General features: G+C 43.2%; 1 pseudogene; it reads right to left on the bottom strand.

Moving 5' to 3' along the window:
* Positions 1-18,107: 18,107 nt before the first annotated feature.
* LOC133363507 (5S ribosomal RNA) lies at positions 18,108-18,216 on the bottom strand (annotated as a pseudogene).
* Positions 18,217-27,088: the final 8,872 nt, after the last annotated feature.

The raw sequence follows: 27,088 nt of genomic DNA, 5'->3' as shown, positions 1-27,088 counted from the left end.
GTTAGCTAAAGCTGAGAATGAGCTGAGGTTAGCGAGAGATGCTAAAAGCAACAAAAAACCTTTCTTCAGGTATGTCCATAGTAAAAGACAGAGAAAAGAAATGATGGCATAGCTACTCAATGAGGATTGCAAAATGATAACAGATGACAAAGAAAAGGCAGAAGTGCTCAATTCCTACTTTGGCTCAGTCCTCTCCCAAAAAAGGGTCTATGACCCTCCCAGGAAACATGAAGTGGGACAGGATTGGAGCTTGAGACTGATAGACAATGGTCAAGGAATACCTAATCACTTTGAATGAGTTCAAATCGGCAGGGCCCGATAAACTGTATCCTAGAGTATTGAAGGAACTGGCTGAAGACCTCTCAGAACTGCTGTCTATTATCTTTGTGAAGTCATGGAGGACTGGTGAAGTGCCAGATGACTGGAGGAGAGCTAATGTTGTCCCTATCTTCATAAAGGGCAAAAAAGAGGAACCGGGGAACTACAGACCAGTCAGCCTAACATCAATCCCTGGAAAAATTCTGGAGGAGATTATAAAGCAGTCAATCTGTAAACACCTTGAAAACAATGCAGTGATTACTAGAAGCCAACACATATTTATGAAGAAGAAATCCTGCCAAACTAATCTTATCTCATTTTTTGATTGGGTAACCTCCCTGGTAGACTCTGGGAATGCTGTGGACATAATATATCTCGACTTCAGCAAAGCTTTTGACAAAGTGCCCCATGTTATTCTGATTAGTAAACTAGCTAAATGTGGGCTGTATGGATCAGGTGGATACACAGTTGGTTCCAGAATCATACTCAAAGAGTGCTTATCAATGGTACCTTCTCACACTGGGTGGAAGTAATGAGTGGGGTACCACAGGGCTCGGTCCTGGGCCAAGTGCTCTTCAACATTTTTATTAATGACTTGGATGAGGAGGTACAGAACTTGCTTATCAAATTTGCAGATGATACAAAATTTGGGGGCACAGCTATTACCGTGGAAGACAGAAACAAAATTCAAAGGGACCTTGATAGGCTGGAGCATTGGGCTGAAAACAACAGAATGAAATTCAACAGGGATAAATGCAAAGTTCTACACTTAGGAAAAAGCAACCAAATGCACAGTTATAAGATGGGGGATACTTGGCTCAGCAATACATGTGAGAAGGATCTTGGAATTGTCATTGATCACAAGCTGAATATGAGCCAACAATGTGATGTGGCTGCAAAAAAGGCAAATGCTATATTAGGCTGCATTAACAGAAGTATAGTTTCCAAATCACGTAAAGTATTAGTTCCCCTCTATTCAGCACTGGTTAGGCTGCATCTTGAGTACTGCGTCCAGTTCTGGTCTCCGCACTTCAGGAAGGATGCCGACAAACTGGAACAGGTTCAGAGGAGGGCAACAAGGATGATCAGGGGACTGGAAACAATGCCCTATGAGGAGAGATTGAAAGAGCTGGGCATGTTTAGCCTGGAAAAGAGAAGACTGAGGGGAGATATGATAGCACTCTTCAAGTACATGAAAGCTTGTCACAGGGAGGAGGGCCGGGATCTCTTCTCGATCGTCCCAGAGTGCAGGACACGGAATAATGGGCTCAAGGTACAGGAAGCCAGATTTTGACTGGACATCAGGAAAAACCTCCTAACAGTTAGAGCCATAAGACAATGGAACCAATTACCTAGAGAGGTAGTGGACTCTCCGACACTGGAGGCTTTGATTTGGATTCCTGCATTGAGCAGGGGGTTGGACTTGATGGCCTTGTAGGCCCCTTCCAACTCTACTATTCTATGCTTCTATGCTTCTATGACCCCATTGGTTCCCAAACCATGCACAATTAATCCATGTGACAAATCCCATTGACACAACCCCAATTCTTTTCACAAGGTTATTTTCCAATGCAGCCCCCAGCTGCTCCTGGCTGTGCCACTTGCCTGTCCTCTGCCTAGCTGAGTTGCTGCAGCAGACTGGAATGGAGAGGGGGAGGGGTGTTGTGATGGTGAGGGGGAGGGGTGTTGTGATGGCGAGGTTGAGTTGGTGCAAGTGGGCTGTTAGGATTGGCTCAATCAGCATGTTTGCACCATGCCTACCTTGCCATCATCACACTCTTCTTCTCTGTCCTGATATCCTGCAGCAACTCAGCCGGATGGAGATCAGGTGAGTGTGGCAGTCCCACCACGCCAGCCTTTCCCAACCAGTGTGCCTCCAGATGTTGTTGGACCACAACTCCCATCTTCCTGATCATTCGCAATGCTGGCTGAGGCTGATGGGAGTTGTGGTCCAACAACATCTGGAGGCACACTGGTTGAGAAAGGCTGCACCACGACATCCGCTGATGCTTCCAGGGCAGTCTGTTCCAATGTTAAGCAGCTTGTACCATCAAGGAACTCTTGCTAATGCTTAGTTTGAATCAGGAGCAGGGAACCTGGGGCCCTCCAGATGCTCCCTTCACAGAACGACAATTCCCAGACTGGTTTAACAGTCTAACCCTTTTCCCAGAGAACTCTGGGAATTGTAGCTCTGTGAGGGGCATAGGGGTCTCTCAGCATCCTTAACAAACTACAGTTCTCAGGATTCTTTGGGGGAAACGATGACTGTTGAAAGTGGTATGATACTGCTTTCAATATATAGTGCAGATGCCTGTTTCTTCTCCCAGCTAAACATCCAACTCCTTCAGCCTTTCCTCGCAGGACTTGGTCTCCAGACCTCCATATTTTACCTATCTTTTCTCTAATATGTAGCTATCACCGAATGTAACTCTTTTTCTCCCTCTTCTGGACCAGTAATGGGTAGCTGGCAACTTTAGTTGTGCATCCATGCATTCAACTCTGGCAGTTTCCATGGCGACCCATCAAACTGTCTTATCATGCTCTTTTTTTACATTATGGTTCCCTCCAAAGTCCCAAAAGATGCACTGTTTGCAGAATGAAGACATAACTCACTTATTCTGTTGAAATCAGGCTTCTGTATACAGAAAAAGCCAGCGTGTTGCTATAGAATGTCATTCAGAGACAAAGTGTCAGCAATTCAGCAAAAAACAAGTGACAGAAAACATGCAAATCCCCATCAACCATATGATGGGCAATTACACCCAGAAGCTTTTGATTCCCATTGATGAGAACGTGGCTCCTCCTTGTGGAGAAATGTCAGCTTCTAACAGTAGACTGGGTAGCCTCTAACTTTAACTGTAACTTACACTCTCATGTTGCGGCAATGGAGGCTTGGCCAGCTCTTTAAAAGTTCGGACTAAAACCCCGAGTGGACTCACTGTCCCACTGATGTCAGAGCTACCAGTCTCTACTGGGTTGTGGACAGTTCAAAACTGTAATTCTCAACGTGCAAGACTGATCATATCCTTAGGGAACATTTGGCTTTTCTGGTCAGGTATAAATGTTAGCCTTGAAATCCATCCAGAAAACCAAAAAGTGTTCCTCGGACTGCAAAATCCTATAGTATGTATGTATAGCAGGAGCTGTTGGTGGAGTGGGGTGGAACCTAGTAAAGTCAGAGAGTTCTGAGGGGGGGGGGAAGAAACGGGAGCCAAAATTGCCAGTGTTTGCTTCTTTGTCCCATGTCCAGAACAGAAATCAGTCCAGCAAATATGATTGGTATTCACTGTTCTCGCCTTCAGTCCGCAAGCAATACGTAACTGATTACATTTCCCCCTATTTGCATTGTGTTTCTTTTGCAGTGAAATGAATGAGGTGGAATAACATAAAGACAATGTAACAGATGTAATTTATGAAATGTACACAATTAATTACATAAATTACATACGCTATGTGATTTCATCAGAGTGGATGGCAAGATGAGTAATGTAGTTTTGGCAGAAGACAAACTGCATTGGAATGAAAACAGTTGCTGCATGCAATGAATACAGGGTAGAATGGACACAATGGCTTCTTACATCCCTAGCGGAGACCCCCCCCCCAAAGTGTCCTTGTAGTTTACCTGGAAGCGTTGGAGCAGGACAGGGCAGTGGCGAGGTTGGGGCTGCATGGGCACACCAGCAGGCCAATCAGGTGCTCTGACCAGTGTGTCTGCACAGCTCGGATCTCATCCCTTCCACCCCACCCCAGTTGGGGTGCCGGTGTCAGAACAGCAGCCTCTTGGCTGCTCCCCCACCAAACCTGCTACTGAGGTATTTGATCAACACCCCATCTTTCCCCCAACAAACTCAAGGCGACACACATAGTTTCTCACAACAGCAGGTTAGGCTGAGAGAGAATAACTGGCCCAAGAGTAAGGATGTGCTAGAATTCTGCCCAGTTCAGAGTTGGTACCAAATTTTCCAATAATTCACTTATTCTCTACCATTGCAGATCAGATTTTCATTTAGTGATTTACCATGGCTATTTTCAAGAACAATTTTTTTTAAAATCCACCTTTAAAATATTTATATTAGGAACAATAACTTTTATTGAAATTTCCTTTCATTCATTGATATTTCTTTTCAAAATATTGATGCTTCCTTTCAAAATATCAGTATTTCCTTTCAAAATATTGATATTAATATCAATATTTTTTTGGAATGAGGAAAAATGGATCGGTAAAAGTAGTGGCTAGTGGACAAAGAACAAAATAGAATTCATACCGGCTTGTTAGGTTGACAGAGTGCTTTCAAACTGGAACTAGCCAACAAATCCCATCCCTACCCAAGCGCACCAGAGCTTGGAAAAGTTACTTTTTTGAACTACAACTCCCATATCCCAATCTACTAGCCATGCTGGCTGGGGCTGATGGGAGTTGTAGTTCAAAAAAGTAACTTTTCCAAGCTCTGAAGCGCACACTGACGCAGGGAGCTGCATGGCAGAAAGGGGAATCTGAACCTTTGAACGCTAGTCTCCCAGGTAGTCAGGCACTCTGACTGCTACACCACACTGACTCTTAGTCTAAGTTGTAGCCTGGGGTGGGGGGAATGCAGTCTACTAGTTGTCACCTGTAGTGTATTGGCAAATTCAGAAGTGCAGGGTCCCTTCCTGTTAGTCACAGCCAAACCCCTTTCCCTCTTTTTTTTTCTTTTTTTGCTGCTTGGTTGAGAATGAGATCCAACTGATATCCCTAGAAGCCAATGAACATTAAAGGGAGAGTGTTAGCTCCTGAGAAGAGTCTTCACAGTGGCTGACTCATGTCCCTTCACTCTGATTGGCTCCAATCAGCAGGAAAGGACAAGGAAGCATATTAGAAGACTCTTCTCAGTGGCTAACACACACCGCATTTATGCTGATTGGGTTGTAGGATGCTGGAGACACAGAGACCCTGTTCCCAAAAAAGGAAGTGTTCTAAGACCCCCCGAGACCTTAGATGACTACATCTCTGGTTGTCACCCACAGCCAGTGAGTTGCTAAACCTGTCTTTAGCTTGCGTCTCTATCTCTTCAGATTTCAGCTGAGGGTTCACATGACTGAGTGCTTCTCCTTAAAACTGATAATTGTGCACATGGAAAATTACATGACAAGGGGCAGGTCCACCCCATACATTTAAAGCACATTCCACATTCATTTCAAGCATATGACTTCTCCCAGAGATCCTGGGGACTATAGGCTGTTAAGGGACCTGGGAATTTGCAGCTCTGTCAGGGGAAAACCACAGTTCCCAGGATTCTTTGGGGAAGTCATGTGCTTTAAATATGTGTTGGATGTGCTTTGAATGTACGGTGCGGGTCTGCCCAAGGAAAAGAATTCTGGCTTAGCTTTTTGCTTGACATTTTAGTTCTCTGTGTGGTTTTTCATGGGAAGGCATTCCATCATGTGAGCTGAAGTCTAAAGTAGTACAGGCCGGATCCAGATTTATTATTTTATATAAGCATTGTTCAGATATTTGCTGAGAATGTGTGGAGGAAAGGGCAGTGTCATGATTCCTGAACTGAGCAGCAATCCAGACACAGTGTCAGAAGCTGCAGAGGCACTAACTGAGGAACTGGCCAAAGTTCAGGGCTTTGAGTTTGCTGCTGGAGGTCAGGAGACCATTGCCTCTGTCAAACAGGAGCCAGACAGGTCTGGAATTAATTTGGATTCAAGTGGAACATGATTGTGATATGAGGAGGGCATTTTCATAAGGGCTTAATTGGCTGGTGGCTCCATGTCAGTGGGGCAGTGGAATCTGCTCCAGGTTTTAGTCTGAACTTTCAAGGAGCTAATTTCAAGGAGCAGATTCCATTGCCCCACTGAAATGGAGCCACCACTTGCCGCTGGAAACATGTATGCATTCAGGATGACATAGTCATCCACCTTTATAATGTATTGAAGGGGGAAGTTCAGCCAATGTCAAAATCCCCTTCTCTTCATCACAGCTATGGGAACCCTGCTCTCCTTTGCATGTTACTTGCTCCATGTCATGCCATGCCATTGAGCATGAATTTATGTGGTCATTAAATGAGAACTGATACGAAAACAACCACTTAATCTTCATTGAAAATCAGAATCAGTACTTTTTTTAAATTGTGTTTTTAAATTGTTTTTTGTGTTTTAAAATTTGTATATTGTTTTTATTGTTTTTAATTGCTGTAAACCGCCCAGAGAGTTTCGGCTATGGAGCGGTATATAAATAAATAAATAAATAAATGATGATCACAAATTGCACACAGAAGGCAATAGCTGTACACACTTGCTTTCCCCCTCAAACTACATGCAAAAAAGCACTTCTTTCAGCTTGTTTGACTGAATAACTTGGGCTCCATTCCTAATCCCCAGTTACATAGGAGTAATCCCCAATGAATTCATTACAATCACTTATATAGTTCTGGTTGCCTTTCCTCAAAAATACTATAGTAGAGCAGTTGTGTTTTCACAGTGGGACTCCTTGGGAAGTTGGGACACAGTCCCATTACTTTCTGGGCAGATGACCCCCTCCTAGACTCCCTCTGTCTCTACAGCCAGTCAAGTTGCTCAGTTCCCAACTGCCGAACGGGCCTTTCCTGGTTGCCTTGGGAAAGAAGAGAGAGTCATGAGGAGCTGGGAGATAGAAGATTACATAGAGAGGAGGGGGAAGAGCCAAGCCCAGATCCTTACTTTCTTATGATCACTGCAAGCTCAGGCTGCCAACCAGCAGAATGTTTTGGGGGAGTGACTGAGGCTTGCTTCTAAAAAAGGTTGTGCAGTAGGGTTGCCAGGTTCTTGGCCTGAGACTGATCCTGTATCTTTAGGAGAAGAGAAAGTCAGCCAAGTGCAGGTGTTCTTGCAACACTGTAATGGGAAAAACCACAAGGTGGAATTCTCCCTACCCCCTGCACACCTTTTAAAGATACAGAAGACTTCTTGGTTGCCAGGCCCAGCCTCCAAGAGGTCTTCTGTATCTTTAAAAGTTGTGCAGGGGGAAGGAAGAATTCCACCTTGTGGTTTTTCTCAGTACAGTGTTGCAAGAACCCCTGCATTTGGCTGACTTTCTCATCTCCTAAAGATACAGGATCAGTCTCAGGCCATGAACCTGGCAACCCTAGTCCCTGCAAGTGCTTCCTTTCCTTTGCCTCAGGGAGGTTTTTTTGGGGGGAGGGATTGTTCAAGTTGTGTGTGCGTGTGTGTGTGTGTGTGTGAGAGAGAGAGAGAGAGAGAGAGAGAGAGAAAGAGAGAGAGAGAGAGAGAGAGAGCTTTTGTTCAATGGGGACCTATTCCTAATAAATGTGCCTTGGATGATAGCCTTACAGCCCATTCCTATACATGCTTACTGAGACATATATCGCACTGCATTCAGTGGGACATACTACCAGGTATGTGTGTATCCCAATGGATCATCAGAAAACTCTAACAATGCAGATGAAATCCCATGCGACTCATTGTGTGTGTGTGAGAGCGAGAGAGCGAGAGCGCTCCACTCTAAAGCAGTAACTAGAAACCTTATTGCATTGTTATCTTACTCATAAGAACATAACAGCCTGCTGGATCAGACCAGTGGCCCATCTAGTCCAGCATCCTGTTCTCACAGTGGCCAACCAGGTGCCTGGGGGAAGCCCGCAAGCAGGACCCAAGTCCAAGAACACTCTCCCCTCCTGAGGCTTCCGGCAACTGGTTTTCAGAAGCATGCTGCCTCTGACTAGGGTGGCACAGCACAGCCATCACGGCTAGTAGCCATTGATAGCCCTGTCCTCCATGAATTTGTCTAATCTTCTTTTAAAGCCATCCAAGCTGATGGCCATTACTGCATCTTGTGGGAGCAAATTCCATAGTTTAACTATGTGCTGAGTAAAGAAGTACTTCCTTTTGTCTGTCCTGAATCTTCCAACATTCCGCTTCTTTGAATGTCCACGAGTTCTAGTATTATGAGAGAGGGAGAAGAACTTTTCTCTATCCACTTTCTCAATGCCATGCATAATTTTATACACTTCTATCATGTCTCCTCTGACCCGCTTTTCTCTAAACTAAAAAGCCCCAAATGCTGCAACCTTTCCTCATAAGGGAGTCGCTCCATATTCTGGTTGCCCTCTTCTGAACCTTTTCCAATTCTATAATATCCTTTTTGAGATGAGGCGACCAGAACTGTACACAGTATTCCAAATGCGGCCGCACCATAGATTTATACAACAGCATTATGATATCGGCTGTTTTATTTTCAATACCTTTCCTAATTATCGCTAGCATGGAATTTGCCTTTTTCACAGCTGATTTTCATCGTGCTGTCCACTACAACCCCGAGGTCTCTCTCCTGGTCGGTCACCGCCAGTTCAGACCCCATGAGCGTGTATGTGAAATTAAGATTTTTTGCTCCAATGTGCATAATTTTACACTTGTTTATATTGAATTGCATTTGCCATTTTTCCGCCCATTCACTCAGTTTGGAGAGCTCTTTTTGGAGCTCTTCGCAATCCCTTTTTGCTTTAACAACCCTGAACAATTTAGTGTCGTCAGCAAACTTGGCCACTTCACTGCTCACTCCTAATTCTAGGTCATTAATGAACAAGTTGAAAAGTACAGGTCCCAATACCGATCCTTGAGGGACTCCACTTTCTACAGCCCTCCATTGGGAGAACTGTCCGTTTATTCCTACTCTCTGCTTTCTGCTTCTTAACCAATTTCTTATCCACAAGAGGACCTCTCCTCTTATTCCATGACTGCTAAGCTTCCTCAGAAGTCTTTGGTGAGGTACCTTGTTGGAACAGAGAAAGTGTATTGCTAGCTCTTTTTTTTTAAGCATGAAAAGGGGGAGAGTGTGGTTTTGTTCCAGCCCAAAGCCAGGACTTAGGGAGGGAAAGAGAGAGAAAAATAAGTTGGGGGAGGGGGATGTGTTTGCGTGTGGGCAGATCCATATAGCTGAGTGTGAGTCTAAATGTTTCTGTTGGGGATGTGGAGTTATGTTACTGTAGATCTTTCTTTCACTTGCTGATCTTAGGTTGATAATGCTTCATTCAGTGCACAGTCAGGTATTGTATTTCGGTGGAGGTTGAAAGTGATTTAAGATTTATAGCAATTATGTTCAAATGTGCATGCTGGGATAAATTCAAGATTTAAAAAGTTAAAAATCAAGCACTGGTTCATTTGTAGCTGTTATATATTGTTGTGAGTTTGAGGGTTGAAACTGATTTCTATGAGTCCCCTTCGAGCCTCCGATTTGGAATCCTGTGCCTTGGGGTGAGAAACTTGCTCTGCTGGTCATCTGAGTTTCTTTTGTTAAGCTAATAGAATGGTCAGGTTTGTTAATGCGTCTATCAGGTGGCCAGCAACTGGTGAATGGGCCAGGAAGATCCTTTTGTCATTGAAACTCTTCAGGAGAGCCTCCCCCCCTCCTGGGGCCTAGGAGAGGCTTGTGTTTTTAGTTGTGTCACAGAATGGCTGGGAACTGGAGGCAGGCAGAGAGACTGGCTCTCTGCACCATGGCTTTAGGATGCCTTCTGTAACCCTGATGGAAAAGCTGGGTGTTGGACTGCTGATGCCTTGAACCCCTCCATCCTAAGCTCAGGTTGGAATGTGTATAAATAAACAAACCATATTTCATAAAGACAATACAGTCTCTGCTGACCTTCTTCCCAAGGAAACCAAACTCAGGGCAAGTGCAGGGACCCCTGGAAATCTCACAGCTCAGAGATTGGGGTGGCACGGAACACTATTAATACTTCATAAGAACTACAGAGTTTCTTTTCTGTTTCATTTATGAGCAAAAAGGATTGGAAATCCTCACTCAGCCATGAAGCTCATTTGATTCCCTTGGGCCCAACTTACCTCGCAGGCTTGTTGTAAAGACATACAAGGAGGTGGAAGATGGCTGCAAAGGGGGACTCAGGCTCCAATCCAATTCATACTTACCTGGGAGTAAGTCCCACTGAACCCAATGGAGCTTACTTCTGAGTTGACATGTATTGGATCGCAGTCTTAATGTTTGTGTCCTAGGCATCAAACTTTGCTTCCCTAAACCAAAATGATGCATCTTTATAAAGGAAGGGACATGTTTTTGTCTCTACCCCCTAGCTCCTTAGCACACCTCCAGGCTTCAACCAATCTGGCATGATCATTGTGTGTTTAGATGCATGTATAAGTCCCAATTGTATCCACATGTGCTTGCTCCCAGGTTGGTGTGTACAAGGGACCCTTTCACCTTCTCTGCCCCTTCCTCATTTACCTGGGAGTAAGCCCCATCAAACACAAAGAGACTTGTTTCTCTGATTAAACATGTATGCCATGGCATTTTTTAACATCCACCTACACTTACTGTTTAATAGAATCTGCAGAAAATAATTTATAAGGTGTACCTGATCTCAGATGGAGATTACAAGGAGACAGAAGCCATTAGCTAAGTGCAGGGATGGGGAAAACAGCAGCTCTTTAGGACCACAGGGATTCCTGGTGTCCAGACAACTCATTTGTCAATTGCAGAGACTGAAAGCTTATATTTATTGAATAAAATACCATTTTATTGTATTGCCACCCTGGACTTCTTTGGGAGTAAAGGCAGGGTATAAATTCAATAGATAAAATAATCTTAGAAGGTTGCATAATCTTAGAAGAGGACATGGGTGTGAAGGGGCATGGTGTGACTATAATGAAGGGACCCTGCACTTCTGGATTTGCCACTACACTACTGTAGTGGAGTTGGAAAAGGCACAGAAAAGGGCAACCAAAATAATCAAGCGGATGGAGCGACTCCCCTATGAGGAAACGTTGTAGCATTTGGGGCTTTGAATGTTGGAAGACACACGACAGATAAAAGAAAGGACTTTTTTACACAACACAACACAACTATGGAATTCGCTCCACCCAGAGGCAGTGATAGCCACCAACTTGGATGGCTTTAAAAGAGATTTAGACAAATACATGGAGGAAAAGGCTATCGGAGGCAGCACTTGTCTGAACACCAGATGCTGGAAACTGCAGGAGGGGGGAGTGCTGTTGCACTCAGGTCCTGCTTGCAGGATTCCCCCAGGCACCTGGTTGGCCACTGTGAGAACAGGATGCTGGACTAGATGGGCCACTGACCTGATCCAACAGGCTTTTATGTTGTTAAGTTGTTATTTCACTGATTCATAGAAGGGTAGGGATATGATGGGTCCATCCATCCATCTTTTTTTCTCGTATTGTGCATTATTTTTTATTTTTGTTTTATCAATGCATATACCACTTACCTGCCAAAATGACTTCTAAGCAGTTTAGAATTATGAAACCAGTTGAGTCACATGTAATTACAATACACAATTAATCAGTTTAATCACAACATTAAAATAAGCATCCATAATTAAAAGGTGCAAGCCCATTAAAACAGCATAACAATTAAAGCACTTAATACAGCAGTTAAAATAATCAAAACAGGAAGTTCAGTCAGGAGATTAGGGGAATACTTGACTAAATGTGTATCTGCAGAATGCAAATATTTCTAGGGCCTCTCGTATTTCATTCATGATGTTTTGTGCTCATGATGGTATCTGGATGGGAGTGGGGGTGTAACATGCCGCTCTAGTTTCAATTCTGTTTGCACCTCAACATTTTAGGGGTGGACATACTGCTCCATTTTCACTCAGGTCATGTCCTGTAACTTCCTGTAATTTTTACACCACAACTCTCTCTTTCTCTCTCTCTGTATGTGTGTGTGTTGTGTCCCACTTTCATTATGCTATAATGTAAGAGTTCTGCTCAGGATGGCAGTAATGTAACAACATTGGGAAAGCCTCACAGAACAACTGAAAAAGTGGACAGTTGTGTGGACGGTCCACTATAAATCCACCACAAATCCACTATTATTACATCAATAACATGTTGCAGAATACACCCACAAAAAACAGAAACACGAACAACAAAAAACAAACACCAGGCAGGAGGGCCCCCATTTCTATTCAGAACATGGTCAATTGCCCAGATTGTTTTCAAATAATTTAGCTATCTCAGTGACAGGTTGCTTGTTCTGCAGTAACGTACACACTCACAAAGAGATCATTGCTGAAGATGCATGCAAGTTAATGCTGATTTATGGCATATTTGCTGGGCCTAAGCAATTGCTATACAATTGGCCTCGTTATTAGATTTATGGTTCCTCTGAGTTCTTGAAACTATTGTTAGGGTACTTGTTAGGAGCTGTGTATGCTGAGCATCATCCGATAGAATTTGCTGTCAGCAGCTTAAGATTCTTATTGCTAGTAATAGTACCGCCCTGGGCTCCGACTGGGAGAAAGGGCGGGATATAAATCTAATAAAATAAATAAACAAATAAATAAGTGGAAGGGTAGTGCTGTATGGTATAAAGCAGAAACATGGTATATAGCAGAAATATTTAAAATAACTGCATATATTTAGCTGCAACAAGCGAGGAAGCATATAAGGAAGAGTCTTGAAGCACCTTGAAGACGTAATACATTTATTATGACATAAGCTTTTGTGGCCTAGAATTCGTAGACTCTAGGCTAGGGGTAGCTAATGTGGCATCCTCCAGAGGTTGTTGAACTATAGTTCGCAGCAGCTCCTGGCAGCATGGCCAATGATCAGGTATGATGGGAGTTGTAGTCCAACAACCTATAAAGCAATCTGTAAGGTGCCACAAGGCTCTTGGCTGTTTTTGCGACAGCAGGTTTACAGGGCTACCCTCTGGAAACTAGTATACTACAGATATTGATTGATACTGTTTGTTTAATATAATGTAATAATTTGAAATAATTTCTTCTTTCTTTTATTCTCTTTTTTGTGTCTTTCATGACCCCCACATTTTTGTGAATATTAATATTTGTTTCTAATAAACTCTCTCAAGGCTTTTCAGAAAATTCCATACTTTACGATTGAACTATTGAAGCCTGTAATGGAGAATTAAAAATTAATCCTTCTTTTCCTTTTGCATTTGTTCTATCATAGATTACAAAGACTTTCTTTCTTTTTGTTCTGTTATCTTTAGTGTTCCTAATAACTTTAACACTGTTAATAGTTGTATATTTTATCTTACTTTCAGACATTTATGTTATGTATAGTATGGCCACACTCAGTTATTCTCTATCATCGCAGATCGGATTTTTATGTAGTGATCTTCCACAGCTATTTTTGAAAACAGATGCCCTTTAAAATTATTGATATTAATATCAATATTTTTGTGAGGAAAGAAAACAGATTAGTAAAAGCAGCGGCTAGTGGACAAAGAATGAACTCAAATCAATACCAATCTGTGTAAGTCAATGGAACCCACACTGGCCAACAGATCCTATCCAAACTGATAGTAATGATTGTTAAGAATGCCTGGTTTGAAAGGCTAAAAACTAAAATAGTTCTGAGGCAAGGAATTGTGGAGAGAAACATCTTTCCTGAAATGGGGCCTCTGAGAAGGCCATGAGATTACAGTTCTCACAGCTGAAGCTAGTTGACTAAGCTACAAGCAAGAACACCAGCTTATCAGTTGAGACTGGTACTTCAAGGCCAATCGGTCTGGGAAGGCCTTTCTGGGAGTTATCTCTCCTTCAGAAATGAAATGAGTAGTACACCTGTGATAAAATATTTTTCAGTGAAGGTACTCATATTTGAAACAGTGGAATGTGGGTGCAGCTCAGTGACAGAGCACATATGCTATATGCAGAAATATCCAACATATCCAAGAAGGGCTGGAAAGGAGCCCCGTCTGGAACCCTGGAGAACTGCTGCCATGTAGACTGCAGGAATGAGGAATGTTATTGGACTCTAGCTCCCATTATCCCTGATCACTGGATATGATGACTGGGGAGAGTCGGAGACCAATAACATCTAGAAGACTAGAGGATCCCCATCCCTGGACTAAATGACTGATTTGATATAGGATAGTTTCCTTCATTCCTATGAAAACACTCCCCAAGGAGACTCACTTGTCACTGACTCTGACATCTTCCTGATACCAACAGAGGACCTGTTCATTTAGCCAGGACTTTTAGAAGTTGCTTGCCAGGTGGGGCAGAGCTGCTGCATTAGCTTCCTAGCAGATGGGTTGTTGCTGCTTACCAGGAAAGAGGGTCAAGGTGATGGGGACGCTGGTGTAGTGCAAATGCATCTGTGTAGCCAAACTTATGTTGCTGGTGGTGCCTTTACACCAAGTTGACCTTCCTGTTCTCTTGACCCTTCACCTCTCCTCTCATTAAGCAATAGCGACCCACCTGCCCAGAAGCTAGCATAGCAGCTCTGCCCCACGTAGCAAGCCACTTCTGCAGATCTTCCGTTTCTGCATATCAGTTTTATTCTGGCTCTTTTTCCCCCTGCAGGTTTTATTTTATGTTGTGTTATATGAGCAATTCTCGCATTTTTATGGTCTTTACATTTAGAATGTTATGCTAGCTACTTCGGGAGGTGTCTTCTGGAAGAATAGAGCAGAAAACTCCAAACTAAAGATTGTAGGGAGGGATCTGCAAAATGAACTCTGGGATATAGTGATGGAACCCGAAGTGTTTGGAAGTGACAAATTATTGTGGGTAAAGCAGGGACGAGTTCCATCAGTGATGGATGGCTCAATCCCACAAAGATCATATGCTCTGTTTGCCATGATACTCACTTCACACTGATAACTTCAGTTATCTTGGCATCAGAAATTCCCCAACTATTATGGACAGTGCTGAGCTAGATTAAAAAAGAAAAGATGATTAGAACAGGGTATGATCAGCATATAGATGGAACTCAAATCACAATTTCTTCATGATGTCATTTAGCCTTGAACCGGAGTAGGTGCATGATGTAACCTTGCAGAAAGGTCCTAGGGCCAGAGTCATAGAATAGTAGAGTTGGAAGGGGCCTATAAGGCCATCAAGTCAAACCCCTTGATCAATGCAAGAATCCAAATCAAAGCATTCCTGACAGATGGCTGTCCAACTGCCTCTTGAATGCCTCCAGTGTCAATGCTTGGCATTCTTTGGGAGTTCTCAGGGTCCCAGGGCATTGGAGGCTGGTCCATTAGGGCAAGTGGGGCACTGCCCACCAACTTCAGCTTGCCATTAGCCAGCCCCCACCTGCCTTCTTACTTACAACCAGTCCAGGGGGTGACACGACTTATCAGCTTCCTCTTCCTTAGTCTCAGTGTTACCCATATAGATATTGGCATGTTCTGGAAGATTTTGGTTTGTTCAGAACAATACTCCAGTTGCAGCTGCCACAGCCAAAAGGTGGTGCAAACACCACTCATTGGGCCATGCATTGGGCTTGATGAATGCAACTAGAGTGGTACGGGGATATCCCCAGACTGCTCTAAGACTGCCTTGCACCTCCTGGTTGTGTCCACCATGGCCAGTTGGGCAGTCAAGCTCCCACCTTTTGGCCATATTGCTGGGGAGATTAGGTTAGAATGAATGGGGCACTTCCCCATCAACCTCAGTCTGCTGTCACCAGCCCTCACCTGCCTGCCTGCCTGCTTACAACCAGTCAAGGTTTGAGGTGCTGCCTGTCAGCTTTCGCAGCCTTAGTTTTAGTGTTGCCCTTGTAGAAACTGGCAGGGAGAATGGGAACAAAGCTAGAATTAGTTGACTCCGCTTCTCATTGGATCTGGCCCCACCTACTGTTTAGTTTCCCCACTTTCAGCCCTACCCGTCTCAATGGGGACTAGCTACCATTGGGCAGGCTCCACCACTGATCCCTGCCCTTTAATTTTTTCCCCTGAGCCCGGTGGTTCAAGCATCAGTGGGTGGGTGGCTCTAGCGGCCATTTCAGCTTCCCACCATTCCCCCACCATAGCATTGTTCCAGGGTATTTGGGGACAATTAAAAGAATGGCTAGGCTGCCCAGCCCTGCCAGATAAGCCAGCCAGGGGCTCCAAGAGGAGGAGAGGGCTCACCAGAGAGCTGTCAACCCTGGAGCTGGTCCTGGAAGGAATCCACGAGGAAAGACCTAAGATATTCCCAGCATGCATTTGTGTGTGTGCATCGCTTAGTTGAATTCTGCATGTGCAATATGTCAACTGCACCGCTGTTTGCCTTTAAATGTAGCCAAACAGTCTTAATTGCTTTCTGTCAGTCAACTTGAGCATGAGTGTTTTTTAAAATCATTTCCCTCTAACAGTGGAAGGCAGTTCCGTTGGGAATATTCCTGCCTTGGTTTATGAAGCACTTTTAGTTTTTCCTCAGTAATAATTAACAGCAATGATGTTCACTTCCCTGTGTTTTCCTAACCTCTTAGCGAAATGAAAAACCAACTTAGAATAGTAGGAAATAAAATTAATGCACAATCTCTAACCTAAGGCAGAGAGAGAGGGGGAGGTCTGGAACAATTTGTCATTCTTCGCCATAGCAAGTAGACAAGATCTCAATGGCAGGTGAGTGATAAACATTTAAGAGTGAATTCCTGTGTGCTTCATGGAAGGTTTTAAGAGGCTAAATTCTGGTATATACTAATAGTGATTTTCGATATGGAAGGGCCATAGGTCAGTGCGAGAGCATCTGCTTTGCATGCAGAAGGTCTCATGTTCAATCCCTGGGCAATCCAGGTAGGGCTGGGAGAGACTTTGCAGACAATGCAGACAGTACTGAACTAGATGGACCAAGAGTCTGACTCAGTATAAGGCAGCTTCCCATGTTTCTACGTTCCAGTGTGTAGGCAGGAGAATCCTTCTTCAGTGCCATTGATGCACTAATACTGAATCCTGATATTTGGCCACATAGAACAAAACCTGTTCCTGGATCCATCCCATACAAGTGGTAAGGAACAACAGTCAAAGCCAGGACCGGCTCTACCATTAGGCAGAATAAGGCAACTACCTCAGGCTACAGATGCTCAAAAGCAGCAAAAACAGATCCTGGCTATCCCTCCTGAGCCCCCAGCTATTCCTCTCTATTGCCCCCTGACCTCTCCTGGTTCCCCTAATTTGCTGCCCAATGTACTGCCTCAGGTGTGCTAGATGCCATCCCATCAGCTCTACTGTGTGATTCACCTGCCAGTCCAGTTGACTTCTGTACTTAAAATTGGGATGGGGCACCATCTTGTCCACTTCAGGCAGCAAAATGTCCTGGGCTAGCCCTGCCTGCACCCACCCACCCAGCATACTTGCCCCACAACAAACATTCCTAGATGTCACACAGGAACTGAAGGTTTTTGAATGGCACCTGTGTATGTACATAAGGACATTAGAACAGCCTGCTGGATTAGGCCAGTGGATCATCCAGTCCATCATTCTGTTCCTACAGTGGCCAAACAGATGCCTATGGAAGCCCATACACAGAACCTGTGCACAACAGCACTCTCCCCTCCTGCAGTTTCCAGTAACTGGTATTCAGAAGCATAGTGCCTCCAACAGTGTAAAATCAAACATGAATGAGCCTAGATCATGTTTGATTTTTGTATTTTATTGGAGATATTGACCTTGCAGGGTCGGTCCATGTGCATTTGATTTGGGACAGAGGAGGAATCAATTTTAAGTACAGGGGATTTGGCAGTTCTGACCATATTGAGCTTTGACCACATCACAACATCTCTTACATCAAGTACCTGCTTATAGCAAATTTGCTAATGCATAGTTGTTTAAAAAATGCCAGACAAATTCTATGCAAAATTTTACGCAAAACTATACAGAAAGATTATGTATGTTATATATATAATACATAAATAAAAAGACAAGCCCTCTGTAGTATTACATTTCTGCAGCATAATTTTATAAGCGGTGGTTGTTATATGCCTTCAAGTCGATTATGACTTATGGCTACCCTATGAATCTTTTTTACTATCTATATTCATAGGGTTTTCATGGTAGCAGGTATTCAGAGGAGGTTTACCGTTGCCTTTCTCTAAGCCTATGGCACCCAGTATTCCTGGGCGGTCTCCCATTCAAGTACTATCCAGGCCTGACCCTGCTTAGCTTCCGAGATCAGACGAGTTCAGGGTAGTATGGCTGTAGGCAATTTTATCCCTATGGTCCTAAAGAGCTGCTGTTTCCCCCGTCCCTGCACTTAGCTAGTGGCTTCTGTCTCCTTGTAATCTTCATTTGAGATCAGGTATACCTTATAAGTTATTTTCTGCAGATTCTATTGCACAGTAAGTGTGGGTGGATGTTAAAAAATGCCATGGCATATATGTTTACTTAGAGAAGCAAGTCTCTTTGTATTTCATGGAGCTTACTCCCAGGTAGGGGTGGGTGAGAATTTCAACGCAGTTGACCTTTCAAGCAGAATTCATCAAATCTGCAATTTATGAAACATGAGAACTGAAGCACAGCCATCCTTCGAAATTCACATTGATTGGGATTTTGAAATGCAGTTTGCCAACTAAACAACATTTACAAAAATGCATCTATTAGGGGAAAGTGTGCATAAACATGAATACATGTGACAATAACATGCAAAAAGGCATGACATGATAGAGAAATGACTTGCAAAAATGTGAACCTTTGTGAAAACTGCCTACAAAAATGTGTTTGAGAAATTCGCACTAAAATGGTGGAGAATTTTCATGAGGATTTTTTTAAAAAAAATTGCGGATCACTATAGAAATGTAGAGAACTGAGTTTAACATTGGAAAAATAAGAAACAGAGAACGGAAACAGATTTTTCCATCCCTGTTCCCAGGTAAGTGAGTACAGGATTATAGCCTATGCTTTCTTGTGAGGAAGGGGCAGAGAAGGTGAAAGGGCCCCTTGTACACACTGCCCTGGGAGTAAGCACACTAATTGGAACATATGCATGCTTCTAAATTCTAAACACACAATAATCATGCCAGATTGGTTGAAGCCTGGAGGTGTGCTAAGGAGCTAGGGGGTAGAGACAAAAACATGTCCCTTCCTTTATAAAGATGCATCATTTTGGTTTAGGGAAGCAAAGTTTGATGCCTAGGACACAAACATTATGACTGCAATCCAATACATGTCAACTCAGAAGTAAGCTCCATTGGGTTCAGTGGGTCTTACTCCCAGGTAAGTATGAATTGGATTGCAGCCTAAGTCCCCCTTTGCAGCCATCTTCCACCTCCTTATATATCTTCACAGGATTGTAATAGGTTAGGCCCAAGGGAATCAAATGAGCTTCATGGCTGAGCGGAGATTCCCAATCCTTTTTGCTCAAAAATGAAAAAAAAAAGAAACTCTGTATTATTATGAAGTATTAATAGATAACCCCAACAAATGAATCAGTGCTTGATTTTTAAATATTTAAATCTTGAATTTATCCTGGGATGCACATCTGAACAGAATTGCTATAACTCTTAAATCACTTTCAACCCCCTCCATCTGAAATACAATACCTGATTGCACTCTGAATGTAGCATTAGCAACCTGAGATCAGCAGGTGAAAAAAAGACCTACAGAAGCATAACTCCACTTCCCCATCAGAAACATCCAGACTCACACCCAGCTATATAGATCTGTGCTCGGACACACACACACCTCCCCCAACTTATTTTTCTCTCTCTTTCCCTCCCTAACTCCTGGCTTTGGATTGTAACAAACAACACACACACACACGCCTTTTTGGTGGTTTAAAAAAAAAAAAGAGAGAGTTAGCAATACACTTTCTCTGCTCCAAAAGAGTAAGGTACCAATGCGAGAAGCTTTCTAATTACTGTTTTAGAGTGGAGCACTAGCTTTCACACAGTAGCATGGGATTTCAGTTGCATTGTCTGAGTTTTCTGATGATTCTCCAACAGTTGTTATTGGGATACACACTTACCTGGTAGTAATACCTTTGAATATTAAGCAGGCACCATCTCTGCTATCTTTTTGGAGCCTTTTGAAGACTTTCCTCTTTCAACAAGCCTTTTAGGTTGAGACCTATCCCAGTCTGCGTCTATGTTAGAATTGCTTAATATGTTTTTTAATAATGTTTTTAACCCTTTTTAAAAGTTGTGTTTTTTTAAATGTTTTTAACGCTGTTGTGTTTTAATGTATTTTAAGGTCTGTTTTTATGATGTTTTAAAGTGTTTTTAGCGCTTTGCTTGCCGCCCTGGGCTCCTGCTGGGAGGAAGGGCGGGATACAAATTAAATAATAAATAAATAAAAATAAGCCCCACTAAATGCAGTGAGTTACTTCTGAGTAAGCATGTATAGGAATGGTCTGAAAGGCTACCATCCAAGGTACATTTATTAGGAGTAAGTCCCCATTAAACAAAATCTCACACTCATACTCACTACTCCATACTTCCCTGCACAACCTTTTTTTAGAAGCAAACCCCAGTCATTCCCCCAAAGCTTGCTGCTGGCTGGCAGCCTGAGCTTGCAGTAATCATAAGAAAGTAAGGATCTGGGCTTGGCTGTCCCCCCTCCTCTCTATGTAAACGTCTATCTCCCAGGTCCTCGTGACTCTCTCTCCTTTCCCAAGGCAACCAGGAAAGGCGTGCTCAGCAGTTGGGAACTGAGCATCTTGACCGGCTGTAGAGACAGAGGGAGTCTAGGAAGGGACCATCTGCAAAAGAAGTAATGGGACTGTGTCCTGAGGCATCCCGTTGCAAAAACACACCTGTGCATAGGTGAAGAGGGAAGGTGCTCTCTCACTCCTCACTATGTGTCTAGAACAGATCTGCAAACATAATATCACCTGATCTGGCCCCAGGTCTATATTTCTCAGGCACAAACAAGCATCTCCACAGTGGCTGCATGAGGCTGTTGATCTTCCAGCATTTCTGTTTCTCTGAGCATCTGACAACCCTGACATTTTGAAAAGGCAAGATATTGGACCCTACAATGTTTTATCTGACCTCTGTTTTGAAAGTTAACCTTGGAAAATCCTGGCCTGATATGTTTTGCAAATGGATCCAGGGAGAGTTGTTGCTGTTCTTATTATTTAGATTTCTTTCAAGAAATGAAAAGCACTAAAATGGTTCTTATGTGGCGCAACAGAGTGTTGGAATTTGATGTGGCAAACCGGCGAGGGCTTCAAGCAGCAAAATACTCCAGTATTCCCCCAGATGTCTTTGACATAGCTTAGCACCACTCCAGGTGAATCATTGTGGGGGAACATGGTGGCCTGCTGGACTGCCAATTGTCAGGTGCTGACAGTTGATGGACAACTTCTAGGCCTTCAAGATCACATAGGAACATAAGAGGTTGCCTTATACTGAGTCAGATCACCAGTCCACCCATCTGAGTATTGTCTATACCAGTGTTCTTCAACCTTAGATCCCCAGATATTGATGGACTACAACTCCCATCATCCCTCACCATTAACCATGCTGTCTGGGGATGATGGGAATTGTAGTCAAACATCATCCGGGGACCCAAGTTTGAAGAACAGTTTTCTACACTGACTGGCAGTGGCTTCCCAGGATTTTGGACAGGCTTCTTTCCTAGTCCTATCAGGAGATATCAGGGATTGCTGGGGATTGAACAGTGGGCGTTTCTGCATGCAAGGCAGATGCACCAAACTGACCTTGTCACCTTGCCCCTTACCTCTCCCTCCCAGTAAATGACAGTGATCCACCTTCCTGGAAGCTAGCATAGCAGGTTTGCCTCACTCACCCTACTCTGTGGCAACCTTGAATGCTTTTGCACAGCTGCAATGTGTCCTTGAACTGTGGCAATGCCACATGTGTGACTGGATGGAGGATGGAGAGAGGTGTGTGTGGAGAAACCTCTGACTGTTTGTGTGGCTTGAATGTAGTTGACCATACACAGTTAAGAGTCACATCTTTTGCTCTCTGCACTTTTGCTGCAAGCACCACCCTCCACCGCTGTGGCCTCCCCTCCACGGCTGCTGCCTCTATGGCCTGTGCAGCCTCTATGGCCCATGCGGCCTCTCCCGCCACCACTGCCTCAGTATGCACATCCTTCTCAGCCACCTCTGCCTCCACCTCTGCTGTGGTCTCCTCAGCCTCCATGGCCTCCACCACCAGCAGGTAGCCTGCCCACTCACCCAGTGGTCTTTGCTGCCATGCCACGCCCCCACCATCACACTGCATGGCATCATGACAGCGTGACAGCATGAGGGTGTGTATATATATATATTGCTATAGTTATTCCAGCTTTTCCAGCAAGCAGTTCTTCTTGTTGATTGGGTCTTTTCCACAAGGGCACTGACATCTTGCCCTCTGCTGAACTGACAGTTGTCAATTTGTCTTGCAGGAAATCCTGGGAACAGCCTTTGGGATTGCTTCCTGATGATAAGCTGCCAGTTGTGGGGGAAGAAAGGATGCCAACAAGAGAGAAAGCAGAGTAGCCGTAAGCTTTCATAACTTATTTGTCGTATCGAGAGAGTGATGGGTTCTGACAGCCAGTCTGCGGGAGGTTCTGGCAGGAGAAAAAGAAGGCAGGCAGGAAACAATTGCAGCACCCAGTCGAGAGATTTTAAAAGAGCAGCAGAGTTGCCCATCTTGTCATTTTGGGTCCTTGCATGAGGAGAGTTCTGCTGAATCAGACAAAAGGTCCATCTGGCATAAGAACATCAAGTACTGCCTTATACAAAGCCAGACCAATTAAGTTAATTAAGCTCAGTATTATCTACATGACTGGCAGCAGCTCTCTAGGGTTTCAGACAGGGAGTGTCTCCCAGCCCCATTTGGAAGTGCCAGGGATTACCCCTGAGACCACCTGCAAGCAAACCAGATGCTCTGCCACCAAGTTACAGCCCTTCGCGTAGCAAGCCGCCTGCTCCCCAGAGTAGCCAACCAGATGCCTCCAGGAAGCTTGCAAGGAGGGCTTGAGAGCACTGGCCTTTCCCCCATTGCATGTCCCCAGCACCTGGTATTCAGATACTACCTCTGAACATGGAGGTTGCATTTGCTATAATGGCTGACAGTTTTTGATGGACTCATCCTCCGTGAATTTGCTTATTGTTTTCTTGTTATTTATTATTTGAGATTTTTCAGTGAAATACCTTCCTACTGCCTGCTTCCCAGCGGTACAACTGGCAATACAGGACATGTAACCGTAGGCCTCGATTTCCCATGGTTCCCTGTCTCCCATCCTGTGATGTGTGTCGCTTGTGTATGAAATAAGTTGTAATCATTTATACGTACTGATTTGGCTGTTTTGGTTCTTTTTTAATGGAAAAAAAGGGGAAAGGGAAGGAAAGAAATGGAGAATGAATGGCTGCATGAATAAGAACTCTTTAAACGGAAACAGAACTCTTTAAACATCAAGTAAGCTATTGGCCAGAGAATCTTTGTTCTGTTGTGGCTGTCACACCCTTGGGAGTTATTTTCCAGAGGCCACAGCCCACATGCCAGTGATGAACAGGATCAGTGCCCCAAGTGGGTGAGGTAGCAATTCCCAGAGAAGTGGTTCTGACAGCAAGAGTGGGTCTGCAGCATCCAAGGGGCCACATGAAAATAACCTAGGGCCAGAGGGTATTGGTCCTCACCATATCATGTAACAACATATTCTGATGTACTGATATAATTGATCCATATATTGTGTGTAATGCTCCTTCACTGTGTCTCTTTGGAAACTTCTGCTGATCTATTTTATTGGATGACCCTGATTTCTAGTATTTTGAGTAGGGTAATATCCCCATTCTGTGTTTTCACCATTTCAAGAGTGGGGTTGGTCTGCATTCCACCCTGGATTTCTCAAAAATAATGTTGGAATTGGTGCATGCCTAGTTTATCACAGTTTTCATTTCTTGTCTTTTCCCTGACTGGTTTGTTGATGCACATGAATACATTGACCTTGATGCACTCCATCATATCATGACACCTTTTTGCAGATAATTTAATCAATGCACATATGCGCTTGTACACAATGGTAACCTTTAAGGAAGAAAAGAGATGTGAAGTGAAAAGTGCAACAAACTGCACCAGCACTATGATGTAAAAGAAGTATGGATTTTTATTTTCATTTTTAATGGAATAATTAGAAGATAGCTATCAGATTTGTGCCATTCCACAAACAAGATCAGGTAATTTGGAACCTCAAAATCTGGGGAACATTTTCAGGAGCATTTTTACTTGTGAAAGTGGGAGAAAAATAATCTGTCCATCCATTTTAGAAAAGAAAGGACAGAAATGAAAGTATTTTTTGTGTTAGGTGCATTCCAAGGATGCTACCCCACTGTAAGGAGCTATGGTTCCTTCTGTATTTCTAAGACAGTGGATAGTTTATACCATGAACACATAAGCACAGTTCAGCATTGTATACCCAATGACACATTGATCATATTTGGGCAATAATATCTTGGCTTAATAAGCTGAGATATGAGCAAGTCTTTTGCCTGTGCATGCAGCTCCTTCACTCAATCTCTTGTAGTGTGAACAAACAAATCAGGAAGTCTTCAATTAACTATTGTTGTTGTTATTTGCCTTCAAGTTGATTATGACTTATGGCGACCCTATGAATCAGCGACCTCCAATAGCATCTGTTATAAACCATCCTGTTCAGACCATGTAAGTTCAGGTCTGTGGCTTCCTTTATGGAATCAATCCATTGCTTGTTTGGTCTTCCTCTTTTTCTACTCCCTTCTGTTTTTCCCAGCATTATTGTCTTTTCTAGTGAATCCTGTCTTCTCATTATGTGTCCAAACTATGATAACCTCAGTTTCATCATTTTAGCTTCTAGTGATAGTTCTGGTTTAATTTGTTCTATGACCCAATTATTTGTCTTTTTCATAGTCCATGGTATGCACAAAGTTCTCCTCCAACACCATATTTCAAATGAGTTGATTTTTCTCTTATCCGCTTTTTTCACTGTCCAACTTTCACATCCATACCTAGAGATCAGGAATACCATGGTCCGAATGATCCTGACTTTGGTGCTCAGTAATTCATCTTTGCATTTGAGGATCCTTTCTAGTTCTGTCATAGATGCCCTGTCCAGTCCTAGCCTTCTTCTGATTTCTTGACTATTGTCTCCATTTTGGTTAATGACTGTGCCAAGGTGTTGATAATCCTTGACAAGTTTAATGCTCAATTAATGATATTTTCTTATTTTATCTGAACAGGGAAACCCTGTTCTAAAATGTGGACAGCCACCTTTGCCTGAAACATCTGAAGTTGACAGATTTCACACTCGCTAATTGCGAGCCAGTTTATTTATTTATTTATTTCAAAAATTTATATACCGCTCTAGTTCCGAAACTCAGAATTCAGAGCGGTGAACATTAAAAAACAGAGATAATACAAAAACAGCATAATAGAATACCTAAAAACAAATAAGTAAATTAATACTAAAAAGTTCGACAACAATCTCACTTCAAACATTAAAAAGCTAGTTGAAACAGGTATGTTTTAATCCGCCGACAGAATTCAATAAGAGACGAGGAACGTCGTATCTCAGATGGTAAATTATTCCAAAGAGTAGGGGCTATGACTGAGAAGGCCTTCCTCCTGGTGTTCATTTGGCGGATCATGAAAGTTGAGGGAATAATAAGAGTGCTTTCAGAAATCGATCTCAGAGGGCGATGGGTTTTGAATTCAACGAGACGGTTTGTCAAATATACCGGCGCCAGTCCGTGAAGAGCCTTAAATGTTAGTACCAGAATCTTAAACTGATGTCTGGAGCTAATAGGGAGCCAGTGAAGATGGTAAAGAAGAGGTGAAGTATGAACCCGAGGACCAGTTTTAGTGATCATCCTCGCGGCCGCTCTTTGTACCTGCTTGAGCGGTCGAAGTGCTCTAGCAGAAAGGCCAACATATAAAGAATTACAATAGTCCAGTCGAGAGGTTACTAAGGCCTGAGTTACTTTCATTAATTCTGATGTTCCTAAAAATGGGCGGAGTTGATGGACCAGTTTTAGTTTTGCAAATGTGGCTCTAGACACGACTGCAACCTGGGATTCAAAGGTTAGGGCTGAGTCCAAGATTATACCTAAACTACGGACTTGAGATTTTCGAGGGAGAAAAACTCCGTCAAGTGAAGGCAGATGTCCAGTTCCTTGGGGGAGATTTTTGCCAATGAGAATGACCTCTGTTTTTTCTGGGTTTAGTTTCAATTTGTTTTTATTCATCCAACTTTGCACTGCTAGGAGACATTGATTAAGGCAGTTGACAGTCTCTACAGTGTTTGGTGGAAAGGAACAATACAGTTGTGTATCATCGGCATATTGGTGATAATGAATCCCAAATTTTCGAATGATTTTTCCTAAAGGGCTTACATAAATATTAAATAACATCGGGGATAAAACAGAGCCCTGTGGAACGCCATATTTTAATGGCCAGGGTTTAGAGCAATGATCCCCAAGGGCAACTCTCTTTTTTCCAAAAAGGAGCGAAGCCATTTTAGTACTGTACCTCTGAGACCCATTTTAAAGAGACGGTCTAACAGAATGCTGTGATCAATTGTGTCAAATGCGGCAGATAAATCCAATAAAACTAGAAGGGACAGATTGCCTTTGTCATGTTCTAGTCGAAGATCGTCGACTAATGCGACTAGAGCCGTTTCAGTCCCATGATTCGATCTGAAACCAGATTGGAAGAGGTCATAACAGTCGGAGGTGTCTATAAACTTTTGAAGCTGTGAGGCTACCACTCTCTCAATGATTTTACTCAGAAAAGGTAGATTAGATACCGGTCGATAATTATTTAATATTTTAGGGTCGAGAGAGGGTTTTTTTAGTAAAGGTGTAACCATTGCTTCTTTTAGGCATTCCGGTAAGTGGCCTTGTTCAAGAGAAGAATTTACGATTGTACTAATCCAGCTTGCTAATTTCAGATTTGATGTTTTTATCAACCAGGAAGGACATGGATCAAGTAAACAGGTTGTTGGATTCATTCCATTTAGAAATCGAGGAATGTCGTCTGGAGAGATTAATTGAAAGGTGGCAAAAAGCGCAGGGTAGTCATTTTCTGATCTGATGTTCTTTTCCTCTGCCATTTCAGTATGGTCTATATTAAAACGAATCTGATCCACCTTAGT

This window comes from Rhineura floridana, chromosome 8, assembly GCF_030035675.1.
Source record: "Rhineura floridana isolate rRhiFlo1 chromosome 8, rRhiFlo1.hap2, whole genome shotgun sequence".
Lineage (NCBI taxonomy): Eukaryota > Metazoa > Chordata > Lepidosauria > Squamata > Rhineuridae > Rhineura > Rhineura floridana.
The sequence above is the reverse complement of the archived record's forward strand: the minus strand, read 5'-3'. Positions and strand labels throughout refer to the sequence as shown.